The following is a 26,013-nucleotide window of genomic DNA, read 5'->3' as shown; positions in this document are numbered from 1 at the left end:
CACCTTCAATTTCCTCATTAATGTCTTTTTTATTTGCCACTATTTCTTTCTGAAACATTTTTTGAGTAACTTTATTTTTTCTCTCATTCACAAAACTTTCATTCTCTTCTAGTTTCATCCTAGTGTTATTATAAAACAGCTAAAATTTACTGTCAGGATTTTTGTTTTTATAAACTTGCTTATCTCTTTAGGAAGTGGACATAATTTTCGTGGATGCAGTGCCACTGTTTCCAAATTTCCTAAAAATTATTTCTATTCGAAACAGCAACTCAGAAATTATTGTGCCGAATATAATTTTAATTAATAACTATAGGCCTGAAAATACGATTTCTTTCTAAATGCTGTGCTCAAAAATTAAGTATTTTAATATTTGCAGGGTGCAAAAAATAGTTTACCAATAAATATTATAATTAAGATCATTAAATTACTATGCACGAGAATTAACTAAACTCTACATCTTTATAAAATGTCTTAACACTAAAAATACACTTTTTAACGGTTAACAAATTGTTTTATATATATATATGACACTATTATTGTTTATTATTGTTTTTTATGTTTACCAAATAGTAACATCCGATGTCGGATCCGATTCGATAGAACCCATTTTTAGGGTTTTATACGAAAGGTATTAAAAAGTGAACTTTGCTAAGAATTTAACATCCGCCCTTAGTAAACCAAGCCCCAGATTTATAATCTTACATCCAGGATTGTAAGAATATTGAAAGCAAAGTGATTATAGAAGAGAGTTTTAGAAATATTCGATTCAGAGTTTAAAGCTCATTTAAATTAATATTTGGGAATAAAAGGGTTCGTTTGTGTATATTTGCATCAGCAACTACATTAATAAACTTTTTTTGAATGGAAGTTATGGAGCCAAATTTTTATTTGTAGTCTACTGTTTAATAAAATTTAAGTGATAATATTCAAGTGTTACGAGTGTTTCTTGAATTACTTAGTAATTATTTTTATTACATTTATTACGTAGTAATTATAATTAAAAAAAACATAAATATTTTCTTAATATATAAAATAAAATCGAATAAACTAAAGAAAATCCAAATAAATTTTTGACATATGGTAATCTATTTAATACAGTTAAAGAAAGTTAAACTGTATTAAATATTACCGTTAAACATTATTATTACTTATTTTAATATAAGAACCAGTTTGCCCTTTTGTAAAAAAAAGAACAGAAGATATCTTAGCTTTAGTAAGAATTATCCTGATTTTAAGCATTAGTTAACCTTTTTCTTGATCTAAAACAGGTGTTCGGCTAACCATTATCGATTGTTAATAAGATCAAGACGGATTATTAACTATGATATTTCCCAAGGAATCTCCCTAGGCCTAATTCTCTAGTTAAATTACATAAGAAGGACTCTTCGAGTCATTACTAAAATTTTAAAGCTGTGTTTGAGAATTGGGAAAATATAGGGGCATGTAACGTAAACTCTTGAATAAGACTTTTCCATCATAGATATATCCAACTACAACTACACTTATATACATTTATGCTAATTGAATATTAAGAGTTAAAATTTAAACACCTTATAATTACTCAACAATCTAACTGTTTTCAGATTGTGTCAAAAAAATTCTTACTTATAAATTGAATATGGAATAAGAAAATATTAGCTTCAAAATAAAATTAGAATATTATATAAGATTTCTCATGAAAGTATCTGGAAACACTATAAAAATAATTTTACGGAAACCAAAACTATTCACGTAAGCTTCTGAAAGACTATTGCAAAAACGAGTACTACAAATAGGAGTTCATTTTAAAATTACGGCAACATAAGATAAACTGACTAAACGAAACCAGAGATAAAAGGCCCTTAAAAGAAGTCCTTAAAAACGTCATTCATATATGTCGCAAAAAAAAATTATCCCTTTTCATGAAAAACTTCAAAGAGAAATATTTTTTTTCCTTTTGACATAAGGTAATTCTATTATATAAATTGATTGATTAAATACAAAAAAGGACTATAGTAAATATAACTTTTTGTTAGATTGTATTAAATGTTACCAGAAATGAGTATATACCGGGTATCCCGGAAAATATTGAAGATCTCTCGGATTCAGATAAAAAATAAAAAAATAAAATAAGAGTCTCCAATAAAAAATTTCCATATTTGGACTTAATTTAGATTAAATTTGTCAAGAAATAAAAAAATTAATACAATCAAAAGATAGGTATTTATTTATTGTGTACCGTAGAAAGGTTTCCAATAATGGTGCGTTTAGAAAAACAAAAAACTAGTTCTAAATTTTTTTTCTCCAAAACGGCTCATTTTATCGATAATGAACAAGAGTGCTTTTTCTTTAGATTCAGGTTCAAGCTATCCATATTTATTATTTCAGAGTCTTTATCATACAGGGTGTTAAAAATTTAAGCCCTGGCAAAATTAATAAGGTAAATGTAGTTAAGGACCGTAAAATTTTTATTACATTATACCAAGTACCTCAAAGGTTATTCATCAAAAACCGATTTCTAGCGGCGGCGTCTTTAAGATAATCTTCGTAGGAATTTTTTTATTGGAAAGTTCCATATTATTTTTTTTATTTTCTACCTGAATCCAAAAAAATTCTAATATTTTCGGGAACACCCTATATAATAATATTAATACAAATCAAAATTTACACATTAAAACTAGTGACTAATCAAATATTTTTTAATGTTACTCTTATCTTTAGAATTACATTAACAAAATTTCCAAAATAATCACGCAATAAACAATAGGTAGGGAATTATTTAGGTAAATTATGTTATTCGTTAAGGATCTTAGAAAATAATGATTTCATTAAAGACCCATAACGTCTTCTATTTATTTAATAATTATTTTAAAGTATTATAAAATACAAACTCTAGCTTTAAAAGTGTTTGCAAAGTACAATGTTATAAAGTACTTTAAAGCTTTATAAAGTACATGTTATGATTTTATACGGTTTTTTTTAGCAATAATTAATTGATCTAGTTAATAAAATTTAACAATTCTAGAGAGAAAAAAATAAAAATTCTATAAAAAGTTTACTTTTTATATTTAGCGTACTGTCTATTTTCCAATAATTACTATATAAATAGATTTCATATTAGCTCTATTAAAAGTAGGTTTTATGCTGACCAGCATTTCTTCACATAAAATTTAAACTTATTTCTTTTAAAAAACTCATTAAATTTTCGGAGTCAATTATGTTTACAACTTTGTCTACACGTTTTCTACTATATAATAGTAAGGTTTCATCTGCAAATTGATAAATCTAATACTCTCAACCAAATTAATATCACTTATATTAAAGTTTGCAAGCTCCGTCTTGCTGAAAAACAACATTTCTTTTTTTTGTCATTGACACATTGATGGTTCTTCTATAATTTCGATCATCGCTAGTTTAAGGATATCCCCAACTAAGTATAGTGTGGCTGACGGATCTGAAACACTTCGGCCTTAGGTTAGGGGAATGCAATAGTGGAGACAACATGACCGACTTCATTCATAAAATGGACAGTGGCGTGTGGTATTATGTGAAACTATTTAAATTCGATTTAAGGAAAATAATTATGAAATTTATCAAAATAAATTTTCCTAATTAATTATTCATTTGTATGTTTTATGGTTTTAGAAATAAGTTCTTTTTTTTTTGGTATACAGGGTGTCCCACAATCAATGTCACAGGCTATAACTTTTTTATTTTTAACTATAAAAATTAAAAAAAAAAATTTAATAGCTATAGAACCACTACCCAAAATTACTTAAAAAAACTACCCCCAACAAATACATCCCCCAAAAATGAATTTGTCGGGGGTAGGTTTTTTTAAGTATTTTGGGTAGTGATAGCTATTAAAAATATATTTAAAAAAAAATATCCTTAAAAATAAAAAAGTTATAGCCTGTGACGTTGATTGTGGAACACCCTGTATACAGGGTCGCACGCAAATATCTCTGTTGCTAAGCCGAATTTAAAAACAAAGTTTAAACAAAAGTTGCTAAGGTCACAGGAGGCCGCGTCACTGCAATAGTACGTGTATTTTGAAGGTCATTAAAAAAAACAAAACAAACGTCAAACGTCGACTAAAATGAGCCACCTAGTATAGATTATAAAAAACGAACAGCATAAGCGTTTTGGCAATGATGTTAAAATGATGGCAAGTTCGGTTAAACTAGGAACGGGAATTTTTATGTTTTTTTTATGCGAAATTTTCACTCTTTTTGGTATTTCCGAAAAAGTAAGGTAATTTGAGAAAAATATAAGGTAAATAACTTACCTAATTTTTCGTTTACTGTTATTTATGTTAATGTTTTTTTTAAGTCTCACACACTTCACTTAAACATGTTTTTATTTTCACTGGTGAAATAAGCGAGCTCGTTTTCTTTACCTTCAGTCTCGTATTCACTATCATCTTCACTACTACTGCCATTAGTGTCACTGTCCTCAGTTCCTACTGTGATGACAAGGGGCTCGATTTCTTCCATGACTTGATCAGTTTCCCAGAATTTATCCTCCACAGTTCTGACGTGCTGGCAAAATTTCTGCCAATCATTTTCGGAAATCGAGAATATAGCATCCTCAGTAACCTCCTTTAAGGTTGTACTGTTAAAATTGCCAGTAGTATTCCGACTTCTCATTAAAAATTTGAGTCTTGCCCATGCTAATTCCATTGGGTTTAACTCGCATAAATAAGGCGGTGTTCTTAATGGAGTATGCCCATGGGATCTTATAATATGATCTACTATATAATTTTTTTGGTCATCAGGTGGTTTGTGGCGTAAAACCAAATCGAAAAGATCAAATTTTCTGGCACTTGCATCGTGACTTATACCTATAACATATAGTATATGTAATACATAATAATATACAGGATATACCTTATTCCACCCCATTTTTTTCAGCCATTTTCTTAAAAAAAAATTGTTTGCCAATCGATATTAGACTGCAAGGGACAAATTTATTTGGTATTTTTAACCCCTTAACTTTAACCCCACGCAGGGGTGACTATCAACCCCAAAATCTTAAATGGTAAGGGTATCACTCGACACCCCTTCCTATTTAAGATTTTGGGGTTGATAGTCACCCCCGCATGGGAGTTAGAGTTAAGGGATTGAATATACCAAATAAATTTGTTCGCCTGAAGTCAAAAAACGATCATCAAAATTTTTTTTTTAAAGAAAATATCTGAAGAAACTGGGGTGGAAAGTTTTCATTAGCTCACCGTGTATGTACATATTATGTAGGTACATTTATATATTTAAAATTTTTCAGTTCAAAAGGCTTAATTAAGTTGTTATAGCTACCTTTCTTAGTTAACTAGGCGATTATATCTCTTTTTAAAGAGGATTTTGTTGGGGTTTTATCCTCCTGCACCGAATGATAAGGAGCATTGTCTAACACTATTACCGAATTGGCAGGTATATTTGGGAGAAGTTTTTCCGTAAGCCATCTAGTAAAATTTTCCCTATTCATTTGGCCATGGTAATCACCTGTGGCCAATCCGGCTTTAAATATTAAACAGGCATTGTCCACAAAACCCTTGTCGGAACCTGCATGAACAATTATTAGCCGACCTAAAATATCATTTAAAATATATATATTTCTCAAATTTAACGGGTCCTTGCCCGTGAAAAAATATATGACTGTAACTTATACACACTGTTTTGTATTGTATGCTTACCCGTTGAACTAATATTTTTTAAAACACCAGTAACCGTATCGCTCTGCCAACATTTCTTGAACGTCAAATCGTTATCCACCTAAGTTTCGTCCAAGTAAATAATGTTTCGGCCTTCTTCACGATATTTTCGTATTTTGCGAACATATTTGTATCTCCAGGAAAGAATATTGGGCCTCTCCATTAAGATTTTCCTCTTATTTTGACACTTACGTCAAAAAAAGCCATTTGACTTTAATAAAAGCCGAAGCGTTTCAAGTTTCAATTATTTGCAGCTTCTTCATCGCAAATCCTAATAACAACATTTTGAATGCATAGTTGGTATACAAAAAGCAATAAAATATAATATAAACTACTGTTTTTTTAAGAGGCACAATGTATTTCACTTTTTTTGAAATAAATTATTATAACTTACCTGTAAACGTTTGCTATCACTTCCCTCGTTTGACTATGAAGGACCTTACCCTCAGTGAACTTATTCATTATAATAAATGTTATTATTCGTATATATGTAGACAATAATAAAACAAACTAAAAAATTAAATATTAGGTATTTCATGTAAGTAATAAAACAGTGAAACTCCAAACCTACGAAAATTACACTACCTACTTATAGGTATACACAACATTAATATCAGTTTATTGCACTGTTTCTCGCACAATGCCTAAATGTGGGTTCCAGGGTTATGATTATTAGCCTTTATTAGGGCACGCAAAGAAAACGCAGCTTTATATCGTTAAACCCAGCTTTAGTATTGAAAGATAAATCAATGTCATAATTGACAAATAATTTAATCTATAACCTCAATTCAAAAAAAAATAAATACAAAGACAGTAATGCTCTAATACTTAAGTTATAGTTATGAAATTTAAAATTATGAGAAAGAAAATAAAGTAAAATTTAGCACTTAATACTTATTCAATTGTACATCTGACAATACCTCGCATATACGTATATACTCAGTTCCCAATTTCAAATCAAATCAGTGATGGTGGTTATATAAACAATTTTACTAAATTGAATTTAAAATCTGCGATCATTTCTACATATTAATTCAAAAAAAAAATAATCTATAAATTGCGACGAACCGATAAATGAATACCTGAAGAACCAAGCCAAAAAGAAAAAGGGGCTACCTGAAATTCTGAGTTTCTCCGACTGGTAGCAGGGCCCACCTGATCTGAATGGGGCTCCTTTGTTGGCAGCTATACGTTTGGGTCAAAAGAGGCAGCAGCAGATCGAGCAGTTAGGATGCTTCCAGAATGTCTAGCAGGTAGTGGAGGGCAATCGGTATTAGGTGTAGCCGATTGGAAGGAATGCAGGTTCCGGAGGTGATGATCCAAGCGACTTGATGTGGTAACACGTGGAGTAGCAAGTGAGGTGGAAGCAGTAACAATAAAAATGCAGCAAAAGCAGAAGCAGAGGATAAGCAGAAGGTACAGGAAGGCCTAAAAATGGGGACCACACATGAGGTTCGACATGGCTGTCAATTTTATGGCATTTTTGTGTGGGTAAGTAAGTTAAATTTTATAAAATCGCTCTCTGAAAAGTTGGATGCATTGATGTTCTTTTGAGTTAAACCGAAAAGCATGCAAATAAGAAATTAATTAGATGAAAAAAATAGGAAAATGACTTAGGTATGTAACATGTGCTAACTTACCGAAGATGGAATGTGGCCTTTTCTGGGGTTTATTTAACACAACAAAAACAAGGAGCCCTATAAACTCTTAGGCCTACTTAGAAAATCAGCAATTAAGCTATCCTAGCACATACTAGTAACTACAAAAAAAAATTAGGCCAAGATAGGGTCTACCTTTTCACATCCGCATTAAGCGAAACTATCTGTCATACTCTAGAACCAGATAAAGAATGAATCTATTAAAAATAGGATTGTCAGTTCCCTCCAAATTTTAAGGAATGCATTTATCTGTCAAGTACCTAGGTGTTGACATGCTGGGTTTAACTACTGGGTACTATCTGGTACCAACATTGGTTTAAGTAATTTGCAACTATGGAGCAATCTATAACTTGAGGCCATGGTTTAGCAACAATAATTTACAAAAAAAAACTGACAGACCAGATTGACATTAACATTCTTATCACTATTGATCCTTATGATTTGAACAAAATAAACAAATAGTTAATATGTGCTCAGTATTCATTAAAATCTAAAATAGGCCAAATTGACCTGCAAGGTAAAATCAATGCAAAATCAATGACAGTTCTTAATTCTATTCAATCAACAAAACAATTAAACAATATCCCATATTATTATTTACTTTCCTCATCCAATAATGGTTTTCCTTGCGTTTCAGATCGGGTATGTTAGGAGGGACCATCTTAACGGTATCATATCTGTGTAGTATGTATATTTATGTATGATTTTTAAATAAATTATTTTATGAAACTATGGTTGCGATTTACTTTATCTTGGTAAAAAAAATTAATAAATCAATTAATATATCTGTTGGAGATTAAACCTGTAACAAGTTTTTTCACAAATAAAACAAAATAATAAATAACATATAAAATAAACGGAATCCAAAAATCAACGATAAAACCTACGCCACTGTCCACCCTTCAATAGTAATCAATGTTTTGAAACGGCAGCAAGCATTTTAAACAGGTGACAAATACGCTGTCCAATGAACTGTCGAAATAATTCATAGCAAAAACACGTGCGGCGAGGTGGAACGTAATGTTGCCAGATTTACTAAACATGATCCATTTTTTTGACAAACATTTAATTGTACCATATTTAATGGTAAAACAATTGCGTATTAAAGCCAAAATGAAATAACTATTTAGATTATAATTCTTAAGAATTTACCCTCTATATCTTGTGATTGTAAAAAATCTTATATTGCATATTATTAGAAAGTAAGTCCCGCACAATTACGTTTTGAAGTTAAACGTGGCAACGTCGAATATTTTGGCCCACATTCCTGCCGCTGTTTCAGATCCACTTGCCAGACTATAACTATATTAACTGTACTGCAATTTTTAAATCAAATATTTCCTGGTCGATGCCTCAGGAATAAATGGTTCACGAAATCACCCAATTTGTCCGCCCTTAATTTCATTTTATTATTTATAACTAAAAATTATTCAGCAAGAATCTTAAGTAGATTTGTGTAACCGCATAACTAACAAATTCCATCAAATTACACTTAATAGTCTTTACAATTCACAATATCTGAAAGCACTTTAAACAGTTGATGTACAATGGTATGGAGGTGAATGGCTCTCATTTTCAATATTTATTAATATAAGACGTAATTACTTACGTCACAAACGTTAAATAATATTTTATTGCACATCATTGTACAACCAAATTTTTTACGATATGTTTTGTGGACCGATGAAGCCTCTTTCACAAGAGACGGTATTTTTAATAGTAGAAATAGCCATGTTTGGGACGAAGAAAATCCTTATGCAATTTTTCCAAGAAAACATCAGAATCGTTGGTCTGTCAACGTATGGGCAGGCATTGTTGATGATTATTTAATTGGGCCATACCTTCTACCGGAACGGTTAACAGAACTTATTTATCTGCGTTTCTTGGAGGAAGTTCTTCCAGAACTCCTTGAAAATGTTCCACTAAACGTTAGACAGCAAATGTGGTTTCAGCATGATGGAGCGCCGGCTCACTTTGCCGTACAAGTAGCAGTTTCTTGGCCTCCTAGGTCATCCGATTTAACGTCGCTCGATTTTTTCTTGTGGGGGACATGTAAAGTCTTTAGTCTACGAAACTTCAGTAGAATCAGAGTTAGACTTAATTGGACGAATAACAGCAGCATTTGAAATCATTCAAAACGAGGATCAAATTTTTAGTGTAGTCCGCCGAAATCATGTGTGGCGTTTAAATCGGTGTATTGAGGTTGGAGGAAGACATTTTGAACAATTGTTGTGATGGTATCATATACAAAAGGTAAAAATAAATGCATCAGATCCTATTTAGGTAATTAATATTTTTCCTAAATTTAAACGCGTCTTAGGGCCGTAGTGGCATAGTGACACATTTCCGGACATGGGTTTCTATATTCAAATGGATTCTACTGTTGCACTAAACAACCCCTAAAAGTTTGATCCCATAGTTCTGAAACACCCTGTATATTAATATAACTAAGAACATATTTTTTTAAGATATTACATCTTTTGAAAGTAAATTATTTCAAACATTTTTATGTAAAAGGTAATATATGTTAATATTAAATGAAAATTTTATTTTCAATAATTAAGTTAACCATAAAATAAAAGTAAACTCTGACATTGATTATTTGGTCTTTAATTGAATATCAAATTAATATCATATATCTTCTAAAACTTGCTTAAATCATTTCAGACGTTTAATATCAGCTGTGTCGTTTTGGACCGTTCACACACAGTTTACGAATTACGACAAGAACTGGATAAAAATGAGTGTCTTAAATTTGTGGCATAAATTCACCTGCTACCGAAGTCGAAAACAGTCCAGCAAGGTTTACATTCAGAACCTTTAGAAAATTAAAAAGAAATCCTGTTAAATTTTGTTTTTGGGGAACATATTTTCACACAAATTTTATCACTATTGGACGTTAAAGTCCTTAACGAAGGCGAAATTCACCCTTGTTTTTTAGAATGTAAAAGAGATGTTCTATACATTTCTTGATTTTTTTTAAATGGCACATTGTTTTTAAATTCAGGCTATGGGTTGCCCTGAAATATTATTTAACGTTGTCCTACTATTAAAAATACCGTCTCTTGTGAAAGAGGCTTCATCGGTCCACAAAACATATCGTAAAAAATTTGGTTGTGCAATGATGTGCAATGAAATATTATTTAACGTTTGTGACGTAAGTAATTACGTCTTATATTAATAAATATTGAAAATGAGAGCCATTCACCTCCATACCATTGTACATCAACTGTTTAAAGTGCTTTCCTGTGATGTGATCCAAAAGCCATCGACAAAATTGAATTCTAGGATGATAGTCGACTGCAGTTATACCTTCAACTTTCTGGAAGTGGTAAGGATGTAGTTGTTGCTCGTGTAGTACCCACCAGACAGTGTGCTATTTGATGGTTCATCGGCAACTCGCTGAAGTAATTCTTTTTTCAACGGAATTCTTACCAAAATTCTCTTTAACAAAAGAAGATTATTCAGCACATTTTTAACTTTTTAATGATTTGGCAGATATGAATTATGCCAGCCTTTGAACAAATATAAACTGTATTTAATTTAAACAGTCTTTACGGTACTTACGGTGTAAATACTTCCTCCCAACTCAGTGGTTATGAACAAAAAAGGTATCTAATATTATTTAAGAGTTATTAAATATTAAGAAAAGTATAAAAACAAAAATAGTCTGGCATTGTTGTAAATAAAACAACTGCAAAAGGTAATTAAACCCAATTGTTCCTCTTTAATTTTAATATTTATCTCTTTAATACTTGCGGGTTTTCTATCCTGGTTTTGTTTTTTTTTATAAAAACTATATTTTTTAAATATTAATTTAAATAAAAAATGTTTTTAAGCGAGCTGTTTATATGTATATAGTTACTTTTCTCTTTAGTTTTAATAATCCTATTAATATTTTAAGCCACTAGTCTCTACAGGGCTTTCGAGTCTCACTAAATTGCTAAACCAGTAATAAATAATGTATATAAGAAGATTACAAGTGTTTCTAAACTATTAATATTCATTGAAAATCTAAAGCATAATCAGCTAGCCCTAATAAATCCTAAGTGAACAGAAGTCTTTTTAAATTTAGGGCCAGTCATAAAAAGAAATTATAATTGGGCAAATAAAGCAATAGATTTCTGAATAAGATTTAGTGATTTCAAAGTCAAAGATACATACCTTTAATGTGAATAAAAGCCCATGAATAACATCTATAAGCTTAGATATCTTAAAAACACTTATTTTGGGTCCTTTCCTTGCTTATCAAGCACAAAATATAAGAACAACTTTTAAATGTTGTTCTTACATTTAGTTCTCCATATTACTGAGGAAAACCGCAAATTACTTAAAAAATAGGAATATTAGAGAGTTAAAGTGTTTCACACTTATAAAAACCAGCACACTGCCTCTTAATGAATCTTAGAAGCCTAGAGTTAATGTTAAAAGAAACACTAAATTTTTTATTATGAAAAACTCTTTAATAGTATCTAGGTGCGCAAAATAAGATTTTGAAAGGATGCCATTTTGCTATGGTTAGAAATAATGACTTAATATTCTAGGACCATAAAGCATTTAGTAGGAAATTCCAAACGATGTATCGCATGACGTTCCTTTCTACTTAATTTTATTTTTCAAAATGGCGTTCTATTGCAATTTTTAAGATTCGTAAAAGGATCCAAAGACCAAACAGTAGTATTTAGGTTGCTAGTGTCGTGAGCAAGATTTTAAATTTTTATATAAACGCAATTAAAAGATATTTTCAGATTTTTAAAATACTAGTGCTTACACATTACCTAATTATTTTTTACACCAGTATTTAGAGTAATTTAGTATTGTTAATTTTCTAATATTTAAGTTTAAACTTAATATACCTGGTGGTGCGTCGCTGTGGGGAACATAGGAAATCTCATGTAAATTTTAAGGGGGTCAATTATTGGCTTCCCTGGACATTTTACAGAAAAAATGAAAAATAACTTTTTGAAGAGACCAATCTGGCAAACCCTCGTGCAAAGTTTCAAAAAATTTTAATGAACGAATCTTAAATTATTCAATTAAATGTAATTGCAAAATTACCAAATTTTCGGTTCAGGTAAAACCAGACACCAGCCACCAGCCACCAGCAAACAATTTGTTATAAGGCTTTGTCAAATCTGACGTACAGCCGAATACAAGAAATGTTTTTTGTTTACGGAATGAGCTTGGTGGGGAAATCAACTGAAAACATTTCAGATACTGTTCTAAAACTGTTTCCCGCATAATGGCACTTAATTATTTTTTCGTCGATTGAATAATTCATACTTGTTTTCAAATATCGACTGTCACTGATTTATTGACACTTTTCCTCACGTCAGTGACAATATTTATTTTACTGGTGCCCGTTTGGTTTTACCTGAACCGAAAAGTTGCTAAGTTTGCAATTACATTTAATTGAATAATTCAAGATTCGCTTATTAAAACTTTTTGAAACTTGGTCTCTTCAAAAAATTATCTTACATTTTTTCTGTAAAATGTACAAGAAAGCCAATAATTGACCCGCTTCAAATTTACATGGGATTTCCTATGTTTCGCTCGGCGACGCACCACCCGGTATAAGTCTAACAATAAATAATTTTTAAGTCATTCATTTGGCAGAGTAGTTGGCAAATTGCAAGCAAAGCTTGATCTAATTTACCTAAATCACAAACAAAATTTCACCAAGATGGGAACTTTGAGGGACTCTTGAAGATGGTGAAATAGTTTCAGAGCAGGTACCTTCTCTTCAATAGTTTTATTTATTATATTATAAGTTAGATAAGTTAGATTTTTCAGCAACAAAGAGAAATCACAGTATAATAATACTTTAGTATGTAACTTATGTTAATGTAACTTACTATAAAAAGCTAAATCCAGCAGCATAGCATTTGCCAAGCATATTTTATTAAACTGCATAAAACCATATTAAGCGATTATCTCTCATAAATCACAGTATTTAGGACGTACATTAGATATTTCAAGATAAGCCTTAGTCTTACGCCAGTCAACATTGGCATTATTAAAATCAATGCACATTGAACTTAGATTTTTATACTTCACATCTTCGGTGAGCATCACAGATATAATTTTACGTTTTCAATAGTTTGAAGAGTCCATCTACCTTTTATTGAATATTAGTGTGAATACTATATGCCATAGGAAAAAAATTTGCCATTGTCAAAAGCTAGAAAATCTCCTGCACCATCTTCCTTTGTGAACATGTATTAATCTTGTATCTTCACAAAATATAATACCTCTTTTGGTCAAGAACGGTGTCATTTAACCTAGATTCGATGATAAAACTACTGTTTTATGAGAGTTTTACATCTTTAAATTTAGTATGACTACTGATAGGAAAAAATGTATTTTTAAATAAAATGGTCCTTATATAAAAAATTAGCAAGAGGCTACACACAACTCCACAGTTATATTTCCTATCTTCATTCTTTTTTTAATGCAGACTTGTTGTTGAGATCAAAATAGGCGATCCAATATTTCATGAACTTTTAGTAAGTTGCCTGTGTGTTTAAACAGTCCTCACAAACATATAATGGTTGATTGTGTTATAAGAGCCCTATATCGACATTTATATAAAGATAGGAGGAACCATCAAAAAACTCTTAATAGTTTTGGTTACCTACAGGTAAGCACAAGATCGATTGCATTTAGAGTTTCTATAAGTTAGTTTTTTTATCAAAACAAATTTCACTTAAAAAAATTAAGTTATTCTTCAAACCTTAATACAGTGATAATAACATGCACGTTCACAAACTCAATATTTAAAGAAATACAAAACAATATGTTATGTGTACATAACTCTTAAGGTTATTGTATTAATATTATTTAGTTACCTAAATCGCTGCAGATTTAAAGTTTTTAATTTATTTTATTATAAAATTTTGTTTTTTTATTAAAGAGGAATGAAATATGAACTCAGTAAATTTTCATCATATTTTCAATTATTAGGCATATAAAATATAACAAGATTTTAATAAATAAACCATAGTCTGTTAAGTAAACATTTAAACATAAATACGGGAGCAATTACCTGCATGTCGTTTTCTCTGCCAATATTGATTGATTGGATACATAACGAGCTATTTCAGTGCTTCCAACCAAAACAATTAAACAACATAATGATTATTAAATTGTTAAGCTATCAAATTAGTGTAATCCATAAGTAAAGGGTTTAAAAAATTAGTTTTAAATTTTAAAACTAAGACTTATAAATTACAGACTGAATTTGTTAGTTTACATTATTAATTAAAGAGGATAAAATTCTATTGAAATGTTTAAACATGAAATGTTTAAGTAGCTTACTTACGGTGGTAAGTCAATATACCATACAGGAATATATTTCAAATATAAAATAAACGCATTTTATCAATTCTTTTCGTATCTAAAATAATTTATTTTTATTCTATAATTTCAAATTTTAATTTTTTTTATCACATTAGCACTGTCTTACTTTGTCCCTGTGGATTATATAGTTTTGATCTTAAAAGTAGATTGTAAAGAATTAAATTATATTATTTTTTTTATAAGTGCAACAAAAATACTAGACAATATAATCGATAACCAACTAACATTCTATAAACACGCCAGGCATATAAATAAACGGGTATTTAGTGTACTTTATTTAATTATAACAAGTTCTACCAAGAAACTAAAATGATGTAATAAACTAAAAAAAAAGCTACATGAATACCTTTTTTAATAAAATATTTAAATAAAAGTCCATCCAAAGAACATTCTTCTATTATAAGGACAATTTCTAAAAAAAAAACATTCTTACCATCAACTTTAGACTTGCATGCTTCTGTTCAAATGTCAATTTAGAAATAATAAAAAAAAATAAACAAAATAATACAAAACAGCTAATCCTGCTCACAAAGGCGCCCTCGCTGCTACGTGCGAACTATGCAAGTGAAGTAGAAAACATTTATTATTAGATTGCATCGGAAACACCATATCACCTATCACAATATTGATAAATACATAAATTTATTGTGAAAACTGTAACTTTCTTTACCCTGGACTCTACCTTCTTGCTTTAAATATATTTTCCTGTTAGCATTATATCAGAAACATAATTTCGCCTAGTGCCATTAAAGGCCTATTAAATAATTTTAGCCCTTTAAATCACCAAGAGGAGACGGGATATATCCAGCACTTCTTCAAGTTGGGCTTGATTTACTTTTAGCCTACCTGCTAGCACTACTTAGGGTGAGTACTACTAGCATGGCGGTACATTCCAACGTGCTGGTAAGCTACCAATGTAACATACATACGGGCGACCAATTTCCGATGCATCATCGCTCAACAAGCTTAATATCCTTTTTGTTGAAGACCCTAAATAAGGTAATTAATGGACACATCATAGATGTGACACTGGAGAAACGCTTACTCAATGTCCACCAATACGCCTATCAGGCAGGTAAATTAACAGACTTAGCTCTCAACAATCTGATAATGAGCATCAGTAACTCGCTGAAACAAAATGCTGTGGCAGTGGCGTCCTTCTTAGACATAGACGAGGCACTGCCATGTTCACTTTATGAACCGACAGATGCGAGAGTATCTACCGTCAGTCCTCTTATCTTAAGTGACAAAAGAATAATGACTACCTTACAGGGCGAACGTGTGCACTTGCACAAAGCCGCACGAGGTTGCTCGCGGGGAATGGTATTATCTCCTCTTCCTTCTGTATTCGGTACTCATTGACCACCTGTTGGTCATAATTCGATTGTGGCAGGTCGAATTACAAGCATACGCAGATGATCTTTTTATCTTTATATCCTGTTAAAAGGAAAAAATGGGAAAGCAATCTCAACAGCACTACAATTAGTGCTGAACATCATTCTGAAATGATGAGGGAGGAAATGTTCATTAATCTATTACCACTATTACTAAAAATGGTAATAGTGCCATTTATTGGAAAAAATGGGCAAAATTAAACTGCTAATCCTGAGAGGTAAAACCATCCAATTTGGAACGGAGGCGAAATATCTTGGGATAACCTTAGATAGGACGCTTAATTGGAACTCACATCTTGACAAAACAGTCAAGAAAGTAAAACTTTCCTTATGGAACTGTCGCAGGATATGTGGCAAAACCTGAGGAATAAACCTAAGATAGATGCAGTGGTTATACACACAGGTCATCAGACCTACGATATACTACGGCTCTGTGGTATGGTGGAGCAAAGCAACACAACAACTGGCCAAAACAAAACTTAACAGCCTTCAAACGCAAGCCTGCTTGTTCATTACAGGGGCGATCAGTACCATCGGAAAATCTTCCATAGAAGTACTACTTGAACTGACACCTTTGCGCATATACCTGTGGGGAAAAGTCATAAGAACTACTTACAGGCCTCACCATGTCATAAAGGGCATCGCGGCAAACAAACTCTGGAACCAACTTAACCGGTTGAGATGATGTCCAATCACAGCACAGGGCAAGGACAGAAATATCTATCTGCCTTGGAACACACTCATCAATTTTTCAGGCGAAAGTAAATGCCGTTGGAATCTGTGTAAGAATGTTTAACCAAATGCAACTTGAAAATAAAAATCATCATCAACTGGGCTTACAGGAAATGAGGCGGCTGACAAGTTAGCCAAAAAAAGGGGCACAATCGAACCTGATAGGTCCTAAATTAGCATTAGGTATTGTCTACATTACGGCAAAACACAATTATAATCCTGGTGGACAACAAAATAAAGCGCTACTGAGAGGCATTACTAGGACGCAATCATCCGAAGGCTTTCATACCGGATGTAACAAGAAAGGTAATAGATACAATAAGGGAACTTAAGAGGAAGCACCTAACAGCCCTAATAGGAATATATACCGGCCACTACAGACTGCGTCACCTCATGAATAGGATTGGTTTGGCGGAAATCGCTGAATGCAGACTATGCATGGAGAAAGACGAGACTGCAGAGTACATCTTATGCAGATGCCCGGCACTAGAGAGAATCAAGCAGGCCATCTTCGGCAATGCCTTACCTTAGACGTACGACTTTCAGAAATGCTTCTTCCATTCAAATTATTAAACTTTTAAAGAACGCGGACTTGATTGGGGAAGTATAAACATCTAGAAGTAAGACACAATAGACCTAGGGTAGCAGTAGCGAGACACAAGGTGCCCTACTCATAAAAAACCTAACAAATCTAACTTAGCATTATAATATCGTGAGATTTGGAAAAGTATTTTTATTTTATTTTTTAAATGTGTAGTGGAGATAATGTAACATTTAAAAGTTAGTAGGGGAAGTCTTTTCTCCACAAATAAAATGCTAATCCTAATTTCAGGAATAATGAATTTCGGCAACAATTTTTGTTTGTTCTTTTTTACAAAACCATATCATATTTTGTAAACATATACTATCAAGTTGCCAAAAGTTTGTCGAGGAACTTTAATGAGCGATTGCATTTTTGTCTGAGGACTTCGAATAATTTGTCTAAATCTCTAGATAACACCAAAGACAAAATTTCCACACAGATCTAATGTTTACAGACTAAAATATTCTCATCCTGACTACAATGTGTGCTACATCGGAAAAAGCGGAAGGAAAATCGAGACGAGAGTAAAAGATATAGTAAACTCATTGAAAAGAATATAAGCCGATTTATAACCAATACCTCTTTTCCTTTTGCCAATCATATTATTGCGGCTGGACATAGGTTTGAGCCTGAAGCGGGTACCAAACTGCTCCACGTTTATCAAAAGGGTTTAAAGTTGGAACTTTTGGAAATCCTGGAAATAAATAAAGTCATCATATCATTATCACCGGTTTATACTTGCGCTAATGAGCAAGTTAAATTTGGGAGCAATGCCTTCTTTAAGTCCTAACAGTAACACTAATATTTGATTTGACTCATTAACATATTTAACTCTTTTAACTCTTTAATTAACACATTTATTTATTTATTTACACGCCATAATACTAGAGTTCATGGCTCTCTCTCACTCGCTCCCAGAATTTAGTAGAAATCTGCTAATCCGAGATTGTTCAATTTGTTATAATTTTATCTGTTTACTAGATGTCCTGCAATGTACCACTCAAGTATTATTCGTTATTGTTTATAATTTGTGTATGTGTTAAGTAACTCTCAGTAAGTTTTTTACAATTTTACAATTTTGTTTAAAATCATCTGTCAGAAAAAAAAATCGTAAATGTTGTTGAACTGTTTGTAGTATATTTATAAGAGCCTGATGATGGCAAGAATACTTGCCAAAATGCATTACTCTGAAATTATAATTAACTATTATTTTATTTGCATAGAAAAGACTTCCGCTACTAACCAATTTTTAATAAAACCTCTCAAAAATAGGATTAAGAGCATCATCAGCACGTGACTTTGCCTGAAATGGATTTAACGCGCTTTATCGGGAAGGTGAGCATTTGGCAACAACGCATCGCTAAAGCAAAGCAGAATACTGTTTGTCTCGCAGCAGACGGGTCAATGTTACCAGAGAGGTTCATCGGGAGGAACCGATTCGTGCATTTTTTAGTTTGCATGCGGTTGGACTTTTGCGTTTACTAACAAATAAGTCGCACGCGTATTTTGGTATTTCAAGACGTTTGTCTCAGTAAAGAAAATAACATTTTTGTATAAGTTCAATCAAACTATCCTCATGTTCCTCTGGTAATACAGTTTATTCACTATTCAAATTAACGGATTTAATTTATTCATAAAAAATGCTTTTATATAGGAGGGTATTAGTATCACAAATTTAGGGAGAGAAGGAATGATATAAAAATGTTTATAATTTTGTCTCACTTTCAAATATATGTACCTAAAACAGTTTTTAGTAATTAAGATATAAATAATAAATTAGAGACATGTGAGTGACTTCCGTCAAAAAAGGGTAGAAGCAAACCTATAGATCGAAAAAAGAAATTATCTCATTTACAAATATGCCTAACACTATTATATATATACAGTGCATCCCAAAAGTTATGTCTAAATTCATTTAAAATTCAGGGGTGTGACCCGTCGATTTTTATTTTAGGCTGCGCATTTTTGTACGTGAAGTTTGTATATATAGGGTTGCTCAAAAATAAATTACGACCATCAACTTCATTTTTTTAAATGCACCTTTTTTTAATTTCATCTGTGAATTTCGCGTGGAATTCTACGTATGTTTCATGCATGGTGTCCTTATACCTAAAGTCAACAGTTATCAAAAAAAAGACGATTCCTGTAACAAATAAAAAAAGAACAAAAATTAAGTTAAATGTTCAAAATGGTTGCCATTCACGGCTTGACAATATACAAGGCGATCAATAAAGTCTCGTTGCACATTTTCAATCATTTCCGGAGTTATGGCACCCACTTCTCTGCGAATTCTCTCTTTCAAATCGTCTAGATTATTTAGCCTATTAAAAAATACCTTCGACTTGAGATATCCCCACAAAAAAAAGTTCATTGATGTTAGGTCAGGCGACCTAGCAAGCCATTCGATGGGTCCTCTCCTTCCTATCCACCGATTGGGAAAGGTTTCATCCAAAAATGTACGCACAGTGGCAGCATAGTGCGGAGGAGCGCCATCTTGCTGGAAAATTTGTTCTTTGTCAGGATAGTCTGGGTTCAATGGATTTGGAAATAAAGCTAGTAATGCTGGAACTAATTCAAATTTGAGAAAATCGAGATACACTTGTCCCGTTAAAGTTTGTTCAAAGAAAAAGGGACCCAGCCAACAATAAAAAAACAAGAATGAATAGAATTTTGCTCTGTATAAAAAATCTCAGAGATAAGGTCACTCGTAAGGTGAACTTCAATAATAATGTTTGGTCGTTTTTTTTTCGATAACTGTTGACTTTAGGTATAGGACATGATGCATGAAACATATGTAAAATGCGTTTTTGAAGGTGATAGACAATGGTACAGTGGAAACATCTTGTCGGACTTGCATTGTCAACCGTTATCAAGTGTAAACTGACAGCAAAATACTATTCTATAGGCTTATCTACTAGATGTGTGCAGCGATGTGGAGAGGGGGAAAGTCATCCGTAAAAAGAGTTGGGGAGGGGGGGGGAGGACGCGCGTCTCTCTAGATCCTACACTGTCCTGAGAGTAGAGGCTTCCAGATGTTGGGTATATCGACGCTTGGCTGGCTGAAGATCCTCTGATTCTGTGAAATGAAAGCTGCCTCTACGAACTTCCTCTTCCGCCAGTGCTGTTCCTTGTGCAGAATCTTGGCTTCTGACCAATGGATATTGTGTCCATTATGCCACGCGTGCTCTGCTATTCCGGATTTGGAAACCTCTCCTCTTTGGGTCCAGCTGCGATGTTCCTTCGCTCTGATTTCTAGGGGGCGCTTCGTTTCACCTATGTATGAGTCACCGCACTCACATGGGATCCGGTAGACGCAATTTTTGGTATCCACCATGCCATCTGGTTTGGTCTTTGATACCATGCTTCTGATAGTGGTGCTAGATCTAAAGGCAGTTCTAATATTGTACTTGCTGGCAATGCGTCGGATTTGTTCCGATGTACCCCTGATGTAAGGTATGGGTAGAAGTCTGGTTGTCGTGGTGGCCTCGTCTCTGATTTGATTTGGACGCGTCCTTTGGATGGTCCTACTTATTAGCTTCTTTGGATATCCATTCTGTTGTAGGTCTTTGTAGATGGTATCCACTTCAGTCTTGAGATCCTCGTCGTTTCTACAGATGGTTCGAGCTCTATTGTAGAGGGATCTTATGATGCCTACTTTGGTGGTTGCAGGATGGTTGGACTCATAGTGCAGATACTGGCCCGTGTGTGTTGGTTTTCTATAAACTGAAGTTCGTAGATTTCCGCCGACCTTTTTAACCATAGAAGGTCGAATTTACAGAGCACTTAAAAAGTACTCCTCAACATTGTCGGATGCGGTACGCTTTAGGCTGACACCACATTATAGCAAACCTCCACACCTATACGGACTACCCAAGATTCATAAGGAGCAAATGCCTCTGCGGCCCATCACGAGCTCTAGAAATTCGCCGACGTCAGAACTCTCGAAATTCCTTTTGGAGATCATTAGACCGATCCAGGGAAATGCAGCGTCTTTCGTGCGAAACTCTGCCCACTTTGTAATTCTTACTTTCAGGTCAAGGATAGATTCTACGCCCAAGACGAAGGACTTCCGATGGGTTCATCTCTTTCCCCAGTAATAGCAAACATCTTCATGTAATGGTTCGAGGAACATGCAATAGATGCCTCCCGTTGCAAACCCAAGCTCTGGCTTCGATATGTGGACGACACCTTCATCATCTGGGACAAAGAGGAAGAAGCACTTCAGGAGTTTCTGCTTCACCTCAACAGTTTCAGACCAACAATCAAGTTCACGATGGAGACAGAAAAGGACTCAGCTCTACCTTTCCTAGATGTCCTCGTTAAAAAGGTCGGCGGAAATCTACGAACTTCAGTTTATAGAAAACCAACACACACGGGCCAGTATCTGCACTATGAGTCCAACCATCCTGCAACCACCAAAGTAGGCATCATAAGATCCCTCTACAATAGAGCTCGAACCATCTGTAGAAACGACGAGGATCTCAAGACTGAAGTGGATACCATCTACAAAGACCTACAACAGAATGGATATCCAAAGAAGCTAATAAGTAGGACCATCCAAAGGACGCGTCCAAATCAAATCAGAGACGAGGCCACCACGACAACCAGACTTCTACCCATACCTTACATCAGGGGTACATCGGAACAAATCCGACGCATTGCCAGCAAGTACAATATTAGAACTGCCTTTAGATCTAGCACCACTATCAGAAGCATGGTATCAAAGACCAAACCAGATGGCATGGTGGATACCAAAAATTGCGTCTACCGGATCCCATGTGAGTGCGGTGACTCATACATAGGTGAAACGAAGCGCCCCCTAGAAATCAGAGCGAAGGAACATCGCAGCTGGACCCAAAGAGGAGAGGTTTCCAAATCCGGAATAGCAGAGCACGCGTGGCATAATGGACACAATATCCATTGGTCAGAAGCCAAGATTCTGCACAAGGAACAGCACTGGCGGAAGAGGAAGTTCGTAGAGGCAGCTTTCATTTCACAGAATCAGAGGATCTTCAGCCAGCCAAGCGTCGATATACCCAACATCTGGAAGCCTCTACTCTCAGGACAGTGTAGAATCTAGAGAGACGCGCGTCCTCCCCCCCCCCCCAACTCTTTTTACGGATGACTTTCCCCCCCTCCACGTCGCTGCACACATCTAGTAGATAAGCCTATAGAATAGTATTTTGCTGTTAGTTTACACTTGATAACGGTTGGAGATACTTACCAACCGAAACGTCGTGTTACATTAAATAAATAAGACAATGCAAGTCCGACAAGATGTTTCCATATGTAAAATGCCACGCGAAATTTAAAAATTAAATAAAAAAAGGTGCTTTCATTTGAAAAAATTAAGTTGATGGTCGTAATTTATTTTTGAGCAACCCTGTATATACAAACTTCCCGTACAAAAATGCGCAACTTGAAATAAAAATCGACGGGTCCGAGCGTTTTCGAACACACCCCTGAATTTTAAATGAATTTAGACATAAATTTTGGGATACACTGTATATATTACAGGGGGGTTAACCGAAACGGCGGCCATGTCGAGCTCAACAAACGCTCGGACACGTCAATTTAGATTACCAGGAGGAAACATTTTCAGAGTATAATACCACCCCCATCTGTCATTCCTTAGCTAGGGTGGAACTATCCTCAAAAATGTATTACTATCCTTTAAATTTGTTATAAATGGAATAGTGGGTCGAGTTATAGCTTCTTTTGAAAGGTCTTTTGATTCTCTTTACGGCTATACCTAGTTTAAAGGACTTTACTTTAGCGGTTCTCAAACTATTGACTATTTTAACATTTGATGCAGTTTTTTAGAAAATAATGGCAACTCTTTGTCAAACAATTAATTAATAACAATCATATATAAACACTAGTCCAACAAATGCTGAAAATGGCCACCGTTAACTTCTATGCAATAATACAGATTCAAATCGACGTCGCAAATTTCGTAGCATATCAGGAGTTATCTGTTGGCATTCAAATGTAATCCTTTCGCGCAATTCTTCTATTGAAGCTGGTTGGGTAGCATAGATTTTACTCTTTAGGTGACCCCACAGAAAAAAAACCAGAGGTCAGGCAACCGCACGGCCCATTAAACAGAGCCTCTCAGTGTAATCCAGCGACCAGGATAGTACTCATTTAAATAATTGCGGACAGCTATTACCTATTGAGGGAGTGCAAAAATAATAGAAAATTACATAAAAAGATCAAATGTTTAAACAACCCCCCGTTAACAGCTAAACAATATCCTAACCGATCATAAAATTAATTTCTAACGTTACCAAGTTGATATTGGGAAATTTTATTACATTCTAACGAAATAGCGTTTTGTAACTGGTTTAGATTCTCAAATTTTACACTTTTATAAATGACACGTTTTAAATGACCCCACAAAAAGAAGTCATTCGGTGAAAGATCAGGTGACCTGGCTGGCCATAGTATCCGGTACCGTGGACCAATAATATTGCCGTTAAAAGCATTTTCCAAACACTCTCTAACCATATGGGTATTATGGGCCGGGCAACCATCCATTTGGTACCAGATCATTTGATCTTCCTGAACAACTTCTTCCAAGGTGGGTCCAATTTGATTTTGAAATAAGTTCAAATAGGTTTCAGCTGTTAGGTTATAGTCCATAAAAAAGGGTCCAATGATATGGTGTCTGATAATTTCCACGAATACATTTGTTTTTTGGGGATATTGTGTCCGAGTATGAACAAAGCGATGTTCATTTTCTTGGCTCCAATACCGGCAATTCTTGCTCCAATTTCGGCAACATTTGGTTCATTGTGGAGGGTAAATGTACATTCATCGGTAAAACAAATATTAAAAAAAAAAATCCTATCATTATTTGCTCTTTCCATCATTTCAAAACAAAATGCCATTCTTCGCTCTTCATCTCCTTCCTGCAACTCTTGATGTTTTTCGAATTTATACGAATAATATTTGTATTTTTTTTAAGTGCGCAATACCGTTGTATGTTGTTTATTTAACTTTTGCCCAAGAACCCTCGTACTAACCATCTTGCTTTCCTCCACACTCAGTAGAATATTAAGAGCTCTGTTCTCTCTTTCTTCGGCTCTATTTTCGATATCCTGAGTTGAACATTTACAATTATTTATTACGGTACCTTTGGACTCATTGACAACACGTTTAATAGTTGAAATGGACGGAATGGGCTTCGTGGGGAAATAAACTGAAAACTTTTCAGATACTGCTCTAAAACTGTTTCCCGCATAATGCCACTTAATTATGGATATTTTTTCGTCGATTGAATAATTCATACTTGTTTTCAAATATCGACTGTGACTGATTTATCGACACTTTTCTTCACATCAGTGACAATATTCACTTTACTGGTGCCCGTATGGTTTTACCTGAACTGAAAATTTGCTAATTTTGCAATTACATTACATTGAATAATTCAAGATTAGCTTATTAAAATTTTTTGAAACTTTGCACAAGGCTTTGCCAGATTGGTCTCTTCAAAAAGTTATTTTAATTTTTTTCTATATAATGTACAGGGAAGACAATAATTGACTCCCTTAAAATTTACATGGGTTTTCCTATGTTCCGCTCGGCGACGGACCACCCGGTATATATAAATCTGTATTATTGCATGGCTTATAACGATGGCCATTTTCAGTATTTGTTGGACTAGTGTTTATGTATGATTGTTATAAATTAATAGGTCGATAAAGAATTGCGATTTAATAGTTTTTCCAAACACCCAACATTTAATACAGGTTTTCCAGAAAACTATATTAAATGTTAAAATAGTCAATAGTTTGAGAACCGCTGAAGTAAAATCCTTTAAATTAGGTGTAGCCGTAAAGAAAATCAAAAGACCTTTCAAACAAGGTATAACTGGAGCCACTATTCCATTTAAAATTTTTGAGGTTAGTTCCACCCTGGCTAAGGGATGACAGATAGGGGTGGTATTATACTCTGAAAATGTTTCCTCGTGGTAATCTAAATTGACGGGTTCGAGCGTTTTCTTTTTAAAATCTTTACGAGCCGGACATAGCCGTTTCGTTTACGTTTACCCACCCTGTATATACAGCTCTCGTCAAAGAGAAATAAAAAAATAAATTAATATTAATTTCTTTTAATGTTAATCACCTTTAAATATGCCTTCTTAAACAGTTCTTAGCAATCAGAATACAAAAAATAAATTATGACATACGCGTGAGCTTCATCAAAGGGCCATAAAATAAACCCCAAGTTCAATTAATTTAAAAAAAATGTGTCTCAGTTTTGAACTCGTTACATTAGATTACACTTTTTCTGCGTTTATGGATGTTGTGTGTACTCATAACGACGTAGGTCTTATATTTTATACAGCTTGTTTTAGAACAAGCTGTATAAAATATAAGACAATATTAAACAGTTATATAAGTAAGTATACAAAAATGAAAATTATAATACAACGAAGTGGTATATTTTAATGAAAATAGAAAAACCAAACAAATGTAATACAAAAATATCGTGATTAGACAAATCACGATATTTTTCGATGCTTTTCAATACTTTACGATGCAAATTAGTAAGTAAAAATGATAGGGCACACCTAACAAAATACTCAACTCC

The 26,013-nt window shown here is 33.3% G+C and overlaps 1 protein-coding gene and 1 long non-coding RNA gene across 2 annotated transcripts in view; both read left to right on the top strand.

Annotated features, from left to right (window-relative positions):
- LOC126735622 (nephrin-like) overlaps positions 1-26,013 on the top strand; it is a 1,136,035-nt gene that overhangs the window by 635,036 nt on the left and 474,986 nt on the right. The gene's annotated exons all lie outside the window — the stretch shown is intronic.
- LOC126735639 (uncharacterized) lies at positions 6,838-8,079 on the top strand. Its single transcript, XR_007660482.1, has 2 exons — positions 6,838-7,180; positions 7,985-8,079. It is a non-coding gene; the product is annotated as an uncharacterized LOC126735639 (long non-coding RNA).

This window comes from Anthonomus grandis, chromosome 4, assembly GCF_022605725.1.
Source record: "Anthonomus grandis grandis chromosome 4, icAntGran1.3, whole genome shotgun sequence".
Classification (NCBI taxonomy): domain Eukaryota; kingdom Metazoa; phylum Arthropoda; class Insecta; order Coleoptera; family Curculionidae; genus Anthonomus; species Anthonomus grandis.
Note: the sequence above shows the minus strand (reverse complement) of the source record. Positions and strands in the feature narration are given on the sequence as shown.